Here is a 13529-nt window from a genome sequence, read left to right on the forward strand (position 1 = left end):
CATCCATCTTAAATGAAGAGGGACAGCTATACCCAAGAGCTGCAGTGAGGTTTATCTGACCTATAATTTTACAATTTTAAAACTTCAGGACCAGCAAACCAGTAAAGGTCTTGGTTCAGCATTATGGTGTAGTGAGTTTTCCTTCTGGTGATGTCACGTCTGTTGCTCCAGAAGCAAGAAATGCATCAAGGTTTTGAAGGGCATCTGCAATGCCATCTTTGGCTAAGGAGAATGTTCAGAGTAGGTGTTACATACACACCAGCCCCGTGTGCAACTTACCCTGGCTGTGTACAGTTAGTTTTGGAATGTTTTCAGGGTAAAGGAACTACAAAAGCAATTTTAGTTACAGTCTGCTCTGAGACTGCAGAAGGTAAAACTCAGCTGGACTAGTAATTTGGGGTGTTATTTTCTTTTGGATCATCTTAATCCTTGCTCTGACTGTTCATTCACCCTTCCAAGTCGCTGTCCTTTCATCTGTTTACTGCATCTGGTGATCCAAACTAGTGCAGTGCAAGTATCTTATAAGTGAGGATATTTCAAATCAAAGGCAATTTTAAAAATTAGAAATAGAGTATATGGTAAAGTGTTTCGGCTTCAAAAATGGACTACACTTTCTTGGAATGCCCTCAGTAATCCTTCAGAAATTATAGAATCACTCCACTGTTTTAAAATAAGTTTAATTCATCTTAAAGAAAACACTGAAGTACTCTCAGTAACTTGTGTCTATCACTTTAGTATCCATAAGGATTTCTAGCAGTCTTTACAAATTCAGTGAGGAAAAAGTAATTTCATGATAATTAAGAGGTCAGGAATTACAATACTCAATTACTAAATAAACATGGAGTCCTTCAAAGGTTGGTACTGCAGATACCAAGCCCTGAGGTTTCATATGATAAAGTTTGTGTAAGTTTTATGTAAATTGAAATTCACATTTGTCTAGATAATTTCACTTTGTTATAAAGCTGCAAAGAAAATGTCTTTGCAGAACAAGGAAATGTTGAGTCAAATTCACTCTAAATGAACTCTAGCGACTTGAGTACAGAAAGATAGATTTTCCCCATTATTTGTCAAATGTTTAATTCACTTTAAAATTAATTGAAAATCAAGGCAAAAGATACCCTTTATGACTTGAGTTTTAGTCTGTGCTTCAGACTGAAATAAACACTCAATCATGGCTCAACTGAAACCACAGTTTCTGTGTAGTGGCCACAATTAGTCATAAATCAGACTGACTTCATGAACCTTAGTGGATGAGTAATGGTAACCAGAATTTGACTATTGAGTCTTGAATCAAGCAAATGTCATATGGCCTTCAGGACAGGGATATTTCAGATAGCTGTACTATTATAATTTCCTTTAAGTTTACTAAATCAGGATTAATTCTTCCTGTAATATAATTAATTTTCCAGAAGAAATCTAGAAAATGTCTGATGTTTATATTTTCATATTAACTACTTTATTTAGGGATTTAATGTCAAATACAGTGAATCCTCAGGGAAAATAGCATATTTTCTTTGAGTTTTATGTGATCAAGATTTAGACTAAAGTCTCTGGCAGAGATGTGCCAAGAACGAATGTCTGGATGTGGCAGCACTGAAACTCAGAGTGATCTGCAATGTTAACACAGATATAACTTGAAACATTTCCAGTGATTCTGCCTCCAGATAAGTTCAGGTGCTGCAATTGGAACTATGCATCCAGATGTAATAAATCTCTCCCTCTTATAAAACCAGCAAGGCATCAGGAAGGATGTTAGTTATCTATTAGAATTATGAAGTTGTACTTCAATAAATAAAAACAATAGAACAGATCCAGTGCTTGACGTTTTGAATACTTTTTTTTTTAGGTACATAACTACAGAGAAGTCATCAAGATGACTCATGAATGCAATTGCCCATGCAATGGAGATCTGTGGTAAGGAATCTGGAGAATTTCCAAAAATACTTAGAACAGGTGGAAAGCACTGAAAATAGGTCCTTTCTCTTTCCAAATTAGCCATGTGGATTTTATTTTGGTCTTAAGCTATTTGCAAATAGGAGATCTAGCACAGCAGAGACGCTAGACTTTCTCACCTTGCTAGCCACGTGTTCTTCATCTCTAGCCTTTCAGTATCTCTATACTCTACCTTTATTCCTGTCTCTCAAACATATGACAATCCATCCACTACCTCATTAAACACCTATGCTTTTTCTAGAGTTTAATGATAGATGCCCGGAAGCAGACATCTCCTATAGATAATTATTTAAATGGAATAGATGAAAACTAGCACAAAAAAAAAAATAGATGGATAAGGAGCTGCAAAAGAAAGACAGCTTGTGTTGAAAAGAACAACTGTATAACATGGAATCTCATAGAATCTGTCTTATTATTTCAGTATCCATTAATAGTTTCACTAGTAATCTTAGGAAAAAAAAAAAAAAAAGTGAAATTTACTGTTGATTCCCAACTTGCCAATAGCACACGCATGATATTGAAGCCAAGAAATGGTGTTATAACGAATGTCATCATTATGAAGTAGAGTCTAACAAAAACCTTTGGTATGATTTCGTAGTTTGTGAAAATGAAGTCAAACAGCATGAGAAAAAAATGTCGTTAGTGCTGAGCACAGAGAAGCTATACACTATCTACACTGGAAAGTCATGAAAGAAAGTAAGGCCAATGCTATCTGCATCAGCGTTTAAATAAAGATGAGACACTTAATGGCTATTATGCATGTTACTTAGAGTTTAGAAGAATGGCATGTAAAAATCTGTCCATCAGTGTTTAAGATACACTAAATCAAACTGTAATAGGTTACAGAGGTCATCGGGGATATAGAGAACTCGCTTTATGAAAAAAGATTAGAAGAGGACCTGGTTGAATTAAATAAAAACTGTGTTTTATATAAATAAATCAAATGGTGTACAGAAGAGAATATCACTTAAAGATGTGATTGAAAGAGAAAAAAAATGAGATGATTTCTAGTCAGAGGAGTGATGTTCAGGAACTGCCTTCAGTTGGAACAGTGAAATGAACTGATTCTAAAATAAACCACTGGATAATAGATGTTTGATAATGTAGTTTGCTGAAAAACAGAGTTTTAGGTTGGTGATTCAAATTTTTACTTGAGTATTTTTTTTATTACATTTTTGTGCTAAAACTGGTGTAATCGTATGAAGAATTTGATTCTGACAAACTTTTTTTTTTTTTTTTCCAATAAAAACCATCAGAACAGTGCCATCTAATATTATTTAATGATGTTGGAGCACCAGTACTAAATACAAAGAAGTAATACAGTGACTATAGCTAGAAGCCGTCAGAAAACAATAAGGAAAATTAACATGAAAAACAGACATCAGATTAAAAAAAATATCATCTAAGTATTAATCCAGGACACAAGTTTTACAAATTTCTAAATACACACACACTTCAAAATTGGCTTTACTTGGGTTCTTATTGTAAAGGAAGAATGGCTTGCAATACATGGGAACCCTCAGAATTACTTCTGTAAGAGTTCAGAAATGTGAAGAAAATGTGAAACATTTGAAAAAGAGGGCAATTACGTTCTTTGCTTTACAAGAGGCAAACAAATATTATGAAAAAAAGAAAAGAAAATTGAGCTGTAATTCTCCAGTGTTATTGTGCCAAATGTGTAGTCTAACTGCAATCACTCAAGTATGAAACGCAGAGATTTTAGTCCTGCTATAAGTGCAAATTACAATGCAACCTCAGCTGTGGAGTAGCAAGTAATTACTCTTTTGTATGCAAGTAACACAAAATCTACAGCATAATGGGAAAGGAAAAATAACAATAACACGTAATGGAAATGAAAATTTCCCACAGAATGGCTCCACCTTTCCATCATATATTCTGTTCCTTCCTCCTTACACAGCTTTAATCCTCATTGTCTATGATTATCTAACTAAGGACTTGTGACAGTTTGGGGGATCTCTCTATGTACAGCTTATGAATTCTGTTTGATACTCAGTAATCTCTATATATAGCTATGTCAGGTCAAAAATACTTTACTTCCACAAGAGGTGACAGAAGAAAATTTTGCTCCTGGCACATTATCAATAAAGAACTGGTAAGCTCCTACTGAAGTACACTTCCTTGAAGCACGAAGATGCTACCAGGTAGGCAGACCAGGTTTATAGATGAGGTGAGGTAGTAGTTAATCGGTGCTAAATCATGTTCTACACAAATTTCATTACTTGATTAGGGAGCTGCCTAAGAAGAGAGGAGGCTGGAAGAGCAAGTGTCTCTTTGGTGTAGGCTTAGTACATCTGGTAGTGAGCATCAGAGGACTGCTGGACTTGCAGGACTTCCACCTGTTTGTGGAATGGAAAAATAAAGTCAGAGACACACAGGGGGGTTCCTGCCTAGAGCTGTACGCTTCTTGTGGCAGTTCTTCGGGTTGCAGCTGTCTGACCGCCTTAAAAGCCGAGCTGTTGCTTGCTTAACCCCCCATTGGAAAAACCTCCAAGTACAGTGCACCCCAAGTTTAAACAACCGGGATGTGAAGGAATCCAGGGCGCCTCTCAGAGCAGCAGTACAGTGAGAAAGCCCCGTGCCCGGATCGGCGCCGGCTTGGGCGAGGAGCCGGTGACGCCGCTAGCCCGGAGCGAGCCCTCACGCGACCGGCACCGCGCTGCCCTGCGCGCGGCCTGAGGGGGCGCGAGCTGCGGCCGTTAAACCCCAACGGCTGCCCACGCGAGGGGCGCCCCCGTGGCCCCGTCCGGGCGGCGGGGTTGGGGATGAACCCGGGGAAAAGGGAGGCTGCCGTGCGCCTTCCCCTGCCTCCCACAGCCCTCCGCCTGCCGCCGCCTCCTCCGGCCGGAGGGGCTGATGCATTAATCATGATGCGGCCGCTGTTAATGCGTTCACGCCGAGCGGGCTGTGACACCGGCTCGCGGCGGAGCGCGGCGGGCTGAGGGCGTGAGAAGAGCTCCGGAGCCGAGCCGCCGCCGCCGCCGCCAGACGCGCGGAGTCGAGGCCGTGGCCGCACCCGCAGCCCTCTCCATGGCTCCGGAGGAGGTAACGGGAGACACCCTCCGCGCTCCCCGTCACCCTCGGCCGAGAGGGAAGGGGCAGGGCCGGGGCGTTGCGGGGTTGGCGGCGCTGGCCGGGCGGCTTCAACTTGCCGGGCGGGGGTGGGGGAAGAAGGGGGGGGAGCAGGATCGCGCGTCTTACCGCGGGGGCGGCTTCGCCTCGCGTCCCTGAGGTTCCCCCCCTCCGCCACAAGTCCTGCCCGTGGCTTAAAAATTGCTCTCTTGGCATCACTGTGCGGGAACTGGGCTCACTTTTACCGTCGCTGACGCTGTCAAAAACGTCGTGGCTTCGGCGGTAACAACGCCGAGCCCCCTCCCTCAGCAAGCCTGCCGGGTCACCCGCTCCGCGTGAGAAATTAACCGCTGGTAATCCATTAGCTTCATCTTCCCCGCTTACGCGAGAGTGATGAAGAGTTGCTAATTAATTTACACACGAGGAAATTATCTCTGAAGGAAGGAAACATACCCCGTTGCACCTGCTCCGTCGAGACTTGTCATCTGGATCTGGAGGAGAGCTGTAAATCATGTAAAGTGTTGGCGGTGAAATCGGCTCCTGAGAGCTGTAGGATTATGTATCCAAATGCTGAATTTATATTTCCCACTAGGAAAAGACTGAAACTCAGGTCAGACATAAACTACATCATTTCGTTTAAAACTAAACTGTAGTTATTTGTTGTAATTCTAAAGGTGTTTTTTTTTTTTTTTTTTTTTTTTCTTCTTCTGATTAAATAGAAAGTACTACTGGAGCACGTAATAATGATTTACATGTTATAGCCTGAAATCTCTTGCAGACTTGGAAGTGGTTGGCAGTGTAAGGATGATGCTTTAGTTTCACATATGCCCTCTTATTTTTGCTACACATGGAAAGACTGAGAATAACCAGGCTGTTAAATTTTACTTCTAGTTTTTGGTCTGTACAAAACTGTATTTTCTGATAGACAGAAAGGAGAGAACTTGGACTAGGGAGACCACAACTTCCATTGAAAAGGCTGACTTTCTCAACTACAGGAACTGAAATCTGTGTGATGTCTGCTTTGATTATTTCCATCCTTTGAGGAAACCATTAAAAATGTGATAAGCTGCTTCCACGAATTCTGCTTGCTGCCTCTAAGGCAATACTACAATAGTTCTTGACACTTGTCTGTTAAATGAGCTGAACTGGGGAGAACTAGTGTTCAGTAAGGTTCTTGTTTTTAGGGATATTTGTTCCTGCATCAGATATTTCTTCATATACTAGAAAACAGTTTTGTTTGTTTGTTTGTTTTTCAGACTGATGAGATCATGGTTTCATATTATAAAAATTCTTTGATTTCTAATTTAGTTTTATTGCACAAGTGAATTTTGCAATTTATGACTACTTTTGTTGCTGACAAAACTAGTCTGAGGTTTTGTCATTTCAGAACTAAAATATATTGGAGTTAATTAGTATCCCAACATATTTTTTGATAATACTGTAAATGACAAATATTATTGTGTTGTTTCAATTATGTAAAAATAGTAATTTCTAATTAAAAGGATTGCATGTGTTGTAGTTGGAGACTGTACATTGCATTAAGTCATGTCATCAAAGTGAAGGAATGAGGGAGGTTGTGTTCTTCAACAGTGGTGGCACATGTGATTTGAAATTTTCATCAGTTGTAGGTTTATTGTAGAAGTGTGCGGATGCAAGTGGCAGCAGAGGGCTAAACTAATAAAATATACTAATACTAATCCAGAAACATTAGAGGTAAGAAAGACCATATGAGCTAGGCTAACCACTGAATGTGCTTACTTTGAAGACCAGGATGTTTGCAGTGGTTGTCTATCATTGTTCTACAGCTATAGAATAAGGGAGCCAAAAATAAGCACAGGCTGAAAGTGAAAAAGACAAAAAATGTAAAGGAGGCTAGAGGGATGGGGGGAAACATTTTGAAATTTTGACAGTCTGTCAAATTCATTTTCTCCAGTACTTCATGTCATTGCTGAACTAAGTCACATTCACGTATATAGCAGTTTATGTCATTTAAGGTGGAATCCTCTGTTTAGTCTACCAATTAAAAAAGATTCTGTTTTTCAGGATTTAATTTACCACAAAAAAAGAGATGATAGAGGTCAAATGGCAGTCAATAAGGTGGCTTTATCTTTGAACTTGAAACAGAAGAGCAATTTATTTTCTTCTCTGATTCTTCTAACTGAAAATGCTATAGCAAGCAGTGGTCCCCGAAGTGGCCAAAGCATACTAAGCAGTAGCCATTTACTGCTCTGAGATAGCATTGCAATAAAAATACTTTTTTTTTCTTCTTAAACAGCATTGTTCAGGTCACAGTGCTTTAACTATGTAGATTACATGTGAATAACAAGGAAATTCTGAAAAAAAATAGGGGTTTGACCAACTTCTGTCATAGCTTAAGTTCCCATCCTGTGTAGATTCTGAAGTGAAATTTATGTTTGGCTGCCAAAGAGTGGTAAGTTACATCAGAAAAGCATTTGCTTCTTTTCTCATCTAAAATGAAAAAAAAATCATTGGTCAACCAGAAGGACATAGGGAAATGTGTTTACAGCCATGGCACTTCACAGTGCATACAATAATAACATGATTTTGTTTGATACAATGGATTGCAGGCATGGTGACTTCAGCAAATGATGGACCTGCCTACTTTCTCAATATTTGCAACAGGTTGAATATGTTTTTTCTGTGATGAGACCATAATGCTGCATGTTCCTCGATAGACATGGCTTCAAAAGTTGCTGAATGGATCAGAGTTAGCTGACTGCACCACTGCTTGATGTTCTCTTAGTGCTATAAAAATAACTACTTGACAACTGGTCCATATTTGTAGTCATATAAATAAACCCTTTCTATTTTCTGTAGCAGTTTTTGATTCACTCTTTGGTGCTTGACATAAGAAAAATTTTGAGTAGTCAATGATTAACATCAAAGCAGTACGCTACGTGGGGGATGATTAGATGTATGTCAGAATCTCATGTGAGGTTTTCAGATAGCAACATCATTATAGAAAGGATAGTGCCAGGATTTCAGACTTATATGCATAGAGTACAATCAAATTCCTATTTTGGCTACTTATATAGTAAGCAGAAATCTATTAAACTAGTAAGGATGACAAATATTTAATGAAGACTGAAAGAAGCTGTATCATTTCAGTATGTTTACAATGTACTGCTCTATTTAGTTGCTGATTAAATCTTTCGATCTCAAAGACAGCTTCCAGTCATCTACTTTGATGCAATATTCTATAAAAATGTAAGGTAGTAGGGTAGGGGTTTCAGTCTTAAGACTGTTTTCTCTTAAAAATGAAAAGTTTGTTTTAGTCCTCTTATAACCCCAATTGAACTTTAGTGGGAATAGTTGGAAGAAAAAACCCGGGAGGGGAGCACAGGGAGCAGTTCTTCACCATACTAATTCAGGGCTGAAGAAGAGGCCTTTTCAGGGTTAGGCAACAGCATTATCTAATCTCAGACATAAACTGACTACAGTCTACCTTAAAGCTAGTTAAGTACTTTGCTTAAAAGTTTTGAAACCTCTCTTGTAATATGTAGAACTTTCTTCTAACTTCCAGGTTAAATATACTCTTTGATTCGTAATTTGTAGTGTCTCAGCTTTGTTACTCAAAGACAATTCCTTCTTTTGTGTGTATTCCTCAGTAAGTTATAAACATTGATCATGTGCCTTTCATGTGCTAATATCAAAGAAGGCAGAGCAAGTCTGTCAAGTAAAACAAGATACATACAGAGCCTAGTAACGTGATTCTCCTGAATTCTGAACATATCTCACCTGCATCTAATGCTGTGTCCCTGAAGTGTCTCCCCTATGTCTTAAATAACAGTTCTAATGCTCTGCTTGGTCTACTAAAAATACCATATCAGATACTGGAGAAGATAAAGTTTGTTCTACAGGTATACCTAATTGGATTAGTTTTGCAGTAGAGATGTGAATTCTTTTTTCCTGTCGTTCTGAAATTATAAGAAATCATGTCATCAGAAATTCTGCTATTTGCACTCATTTGGCTTTGAAGACTTGCTAAATGTTTTCCCATTTCTAATATATCTATCCCAAAGGTCCTCCAATGTCCACTGTAGAATAGTGAGAGTCTTGTTTCAAGAATCTCCTGTTTTTAACAAAACACCTCTACTTTTTGCCAAGTTCACAAAAGAGCACATGACAAAATCCATCTTAAGAGTGATTTTTAAATAAGTCCATTTATTATGTCACTTGTAGTTGGTTTTATATCTACTCTATTTTATTGTGTTACACCCTTTTCAAATCAATAAACAATTGCTGGGTGATGCCATGTCAAATTATTTGCTGAAATTTGAAGAGATTACCTTCTTTTAAGGTTAACTTCTGTGCTCCAACCTGATGTATCTTTTTAAATTGTGTTGAAATTATCCTGCCTTTTTTTTTTTAATGGTCCTCTTTATAGCTGATATAGTTGGAAAAAACAACAACAACAACAACAAAAAACAACTATAGCACCTCTTATACGTTGAAATCAGGATAACAGTTGCCTAGGCCATTTCCTCCTCTTATCTTAAGCAGAACATTTTATACTCTTGAGTCTACTCTACACTCTGATCTAGATTGTTCTTGCAACTCACTGTTTATAAAGTGTAGAACCATACAGATTTCTGCTGCTGATGCTACGTACTTTGTAAATTCCCTACCTTGTGCCTGTCCATTAATAATCCATGGAGGAAGCTTAATCTAATAGCTAAAAAGCCATTGTATTCTTAGTTGGTAAGAACAGGAACCTGAACAAAACACTTTTTTTTAGTACCTCATTTAATTTCCTAGGTCAGCTTTGTGTCCCTATTGCTTCTTTCTTTCCCTGTTCCCCACTTGCAAATACTGTCCATTTTGTTCTGCTGCTCAGGTGGATGTTCCCTTGAGACTTAACAGTAAAAAAAATGGGGGAGAAATATCCTGGGATTCTTGTGATAACTTGGGCAACTCTTGGCCATGGAATCATTGAATTACCTGTGGAAATTTGCTACAGAATTGGAAAGTAAGAATTTAAAGCCTAATTTAAAATTTACTTAGGTTTTATAATTTTAAATAACAGACTAACCTGTGTCTACAATGGGTAAATCTGTTGGAATGATACAAAGATACTGTAATTCTCTGGATACAATTTTATGACAACAGGTAGTTCATATGGCTCCACATAAAGACTATTATGCCTTTCTCCTGGAAGGACTGTGAAGCCCTTTTCTCATCCAGGTTTCCTAGACCTCAAAAGTGAAGAATCTCTCCGTTCTCTTGAATTCCATGTTTTTGCTGAGGTGTCTGTCTTATTTTTGTAGAACTTTCTTGCCTGTTAAAAGCAGGTTCCTATTTTCAGTCCAGTCCTTAACTTCTCCTGGTATCAGTGAAACAAGTGGCAGTATCAAAACTTTATCACTGCTGCCTGCTAAGTTTTAAATGGAAATTGCAGAATTGACCAGAATGTTGCTACATGTTCATCTGTAGCCTCCAAAAGCCATTACCCTTTCATGCATGTTTAGAAGATCAGGTTTTCTAATCATTAATGTAAGAATCTAGTCTCCAAATATTGACCAATTTCTATAGCTGCCCCCCCCCCCCCCCCCCCCCTTGCATTTAGGCCCCTTTGGCTAAAACTATAATATAGATTAGGAAGTTTTTAAGCCTAGAGAATGAAGATAAGCCCTTCATACTTAGGAAAGAGATGTTTCTAACTGGTAAGTGAAATAAGTGGAAAAGCTACTAAAATGAAATGTTCTGCAGTGGCTTGAATAACTGGAGCTGGAACATGACTATAAATACATTGCATTAATTAAGTTTAAGTGTGGTTTTTAAAACAGCTCTATTGTCTAAATGTTTGAGGGTTTTTTGTTTGGTTTTGTTTTTTAAATATAAACAGTGATTTGCAATAATATTAATTTTATTTTGTTTTGACATCACAACTTTTTTTTTAAAAAAAAATCTTTCAGTAGTGTTGATTTTACTTATTTCCCAGAGTGTAACAAGATCTCAGTGGAAATGCAATGGTGTAGTATTACTCTTACTTCATGGTGGTGGTGAGGACCTCTGGAGGAGACCCCTGCTCCTCAAAACAGGCTCACCTACAGCATGATGCTCAGCTATGAATATCTCCAAGGATGGACATACAGCCTCATTAGGCGACCTGGTTCAGTGTTTGACCACCTTCATATTAATTTTGTTTTGTTGTTTTTATTTTTGTTTTTCCTAGTGTTCAGATGGAATTTCTTATCTTTCTGACGCAAGGGTTTTTTAAAGTCAGCTTGCTGCAGGTGGTGGCAAAACCTTGATAAAAATTTCATCTGTATTCTACATTTTCTCTTGCTGTGACACACTCATCTGCTTTACCAGCAGAAGAGACACTGGACTACTCTCATTATAATCAAGCTTTAAGGTTTCTATTCAATGTGCTGTTTAAGCTTGGTCTACAGTCAAGCTCTTCCTCAGGCAGTCTACAGTTCCTTGGTCTACAGTCAGCTCTTCCTCTAAATTCTATAGATGTTAATGATCTTCATTACATCCTCTGCAGAAGGTTGGCGGTGTTACTTCTACAAGTGACCAGTATTGGGCCAATATATTTTAGACCTAGAAATCTGATAGCAGTTTCAATTGTGATATAAATTTGTTTGAAGTTTTCACAGGGAAAGCTATATCTGTCAGAATCCGAATTCAAGTCTTACAACATATGCTTTCATTTTAAAGGGAAAAATACACAAGAGTTTCATTCTGAGCGCTTGAATAAGATCTCGTCTCTTTGATAATGGAATCTAGTCAGATATAGTTTTCCCCAAATTAATCTGTTGACTAGTATACAGAAGAAATGTTAAAGGTTCCTACAGAATAGATCTTTAAGTTACAAACAGTATGTCTGATTTAGCTCCCATTTCTCTGGAAGAATGGTCACACATGGAAGGAGGTTTGACCCTCATGTATTCACACTCCTCAGCTGACAAACTTTCCCTACAGCAATCAGTTGACAGTGATCAGCTTGAGGATTATTTCTGGAAGGAAATGGTCTACAGCTCTACTTCAACAGTAAGATTAAAAAGTAGCTGTCATCTGTTTCCCTTGCCTAACTAGTTAAAATCATAGCTGTAAAAATGCCATATTACGGAATATTTTATACAGTAGTTAGACCTCATTAACTGAAAAGCAGTCAACCCTTGCAAACAATGGTTTGTAACACAAAATACAACAAAATAAATTTTGACTGTAACTTGAGAATTAGATGTTGGTTTGTTTCTAGATGATATAATTCTTTAAAATAAGCCTTACACAGGTATTATAATAAAATATTTTATCTTGTGATCTTGTCATATAGAGAAAACATAGGCGATTCTCGGTATAAAAAGCATTTGTATGTTATAACAATCATATTATCAAGTATCTTCCAGACTTGCCTCACATTAATTCCAACATCTCCATGTTTCCCATTGTACCATTTATAAAGAAAGGCACGGACAGGTTGAAGAAGGAAAATCATTTGCAATTGTCAGCTTCGACACTTTCTGGTGATAGATTACTAAGATGAAGTATGAAAATAAGCAATTCAGATTTGTATTTATTTATAGGTTGTAAATTAGGGATCTTTTAGACCTTATCCCCAAATAGTAGGTTCTATCAGTCCCAGAAAGATCTGACTCCACTTCCTTTGTACAACATACTACCTTTAGTTTATTCTATAAATAAATAGCTCAATTTAGTTAGAAGGTGTCTTTTTATTGTTACTTTTTTATTATTATTTTTTTATCTGCTCACTCAATTTACAGATTCTATCTTATGGCTTCGATTTTGTTCTGTATTTTTTAAATGTTGAGTCTTTCATAGCAGTAGCTGTTAATCACTGACATTCTGGCTATGATATTTTTCTGTCCCATCGTATAGTAGATTAATAAAATATACTCACAACACATAGATTCTTTTGTGGGTCTAGGGGTTTCTAACTTCAAAATCTGACGTGCACTGGAGAATGAATAAAAAGAAAGGGCATGTTATTTTCATACTCTACTGAATCTTATGTTAGCTCCAAGATTCTGGATCCTAAAGTAAGATCCATTCTTGTGCACTTCAAAAAATCCTGAAAGATTATGCCTCTTTAAAAGGTTAGCGAGCTGAATGCTTCCGGTTTTTTACCCTTTCTTTACCCTCCCCTCAACAAAATTATGGCATTTTAATACAATTATTTAAATATTTGCTGCCTAGCTTTTTTTGTTCATTCTTTATCTCCTGTACCCTGATAGCATAAAGTGTCAATGATAGAAAAGAGAAATAATTTTTTAAAAAATCTTGTAAATCTTGAAATTTCAAAATCTTGTAATCTTGTAATTTCAAAAATGTATCTTGAGAAGAGGACTGTTATTATAATTACTAATGACAATTTAGAAAACAAAACTACGTAAAGAGAGAGTTGATTAAAACTAACTGAAGCATTGTTCCTCAAAGTCAGGTAACCAGATATTCAGGGAAGAACAGTGTATCTCTTTTCTTTTGAATCCTTGTGC

General features: G+C 37.6%; 1 protein-coding gene and 1 long non-coding RNA gene across 5 annotated transcripts in view; one reads left to right on the forward strand and one right to left on the reverse strand.

The window, feature by feature from the left end:
- Nucleotides 1–13529, forward strand: part of LOC118169252 (heparan sulfate glucosamine 3-O-sulfotransferase 1-like) — a 137454-nt gene that overhangs the window by 85457 nt on the left and 38468 nt on the right. The window contains exon 1 of one of the 4 annotated variants that reach the window (XR_004751979.1): nt 4230–5016. The exons of 2 other annotated variants lie outside the window; for them this stretch is intronic. The gene's annotated coding sequence lies outside the window, so the exon portion shown is untranslated. Of the gene's footprint in view, nt 1–4229; nt 5017–5523; nt 5654–13529 lie in introns of those variants that run through there. One more of the 4 variants, XM_035330398.1, reaches the window with a different exon arrangement.
- LOC118169253 lies at nt 3217–5324 on the reverse strand. The gene is made up of 2 exons (XR_004751982.1): nt 5173–5324; nt 3217–4310 (listed from the first exon to the last, which is right to left on the reverse strand). It is a non-coding gene; the product is annotated as an uncharacterized LOC118169253 (long non-coding RNA).

The sequence above is a fragment of the Oxyura jamaicensis genome, chromosome 6, assembly GCF_011077185.1.
Source record: "Oxyura jamaicensis isolate SHBP4307 breed ruddy duck chromosome 6, BPBGC_Ojam_1.0, whole genome shotgun sequence".
Classification (NCBI taxonomy): domain Eukaryota; kingdom Metazoa; phylum Chordata; class Aves; order Anseriformes; family Anatidae; genus Oxyura; species Oxyura jamaicensis.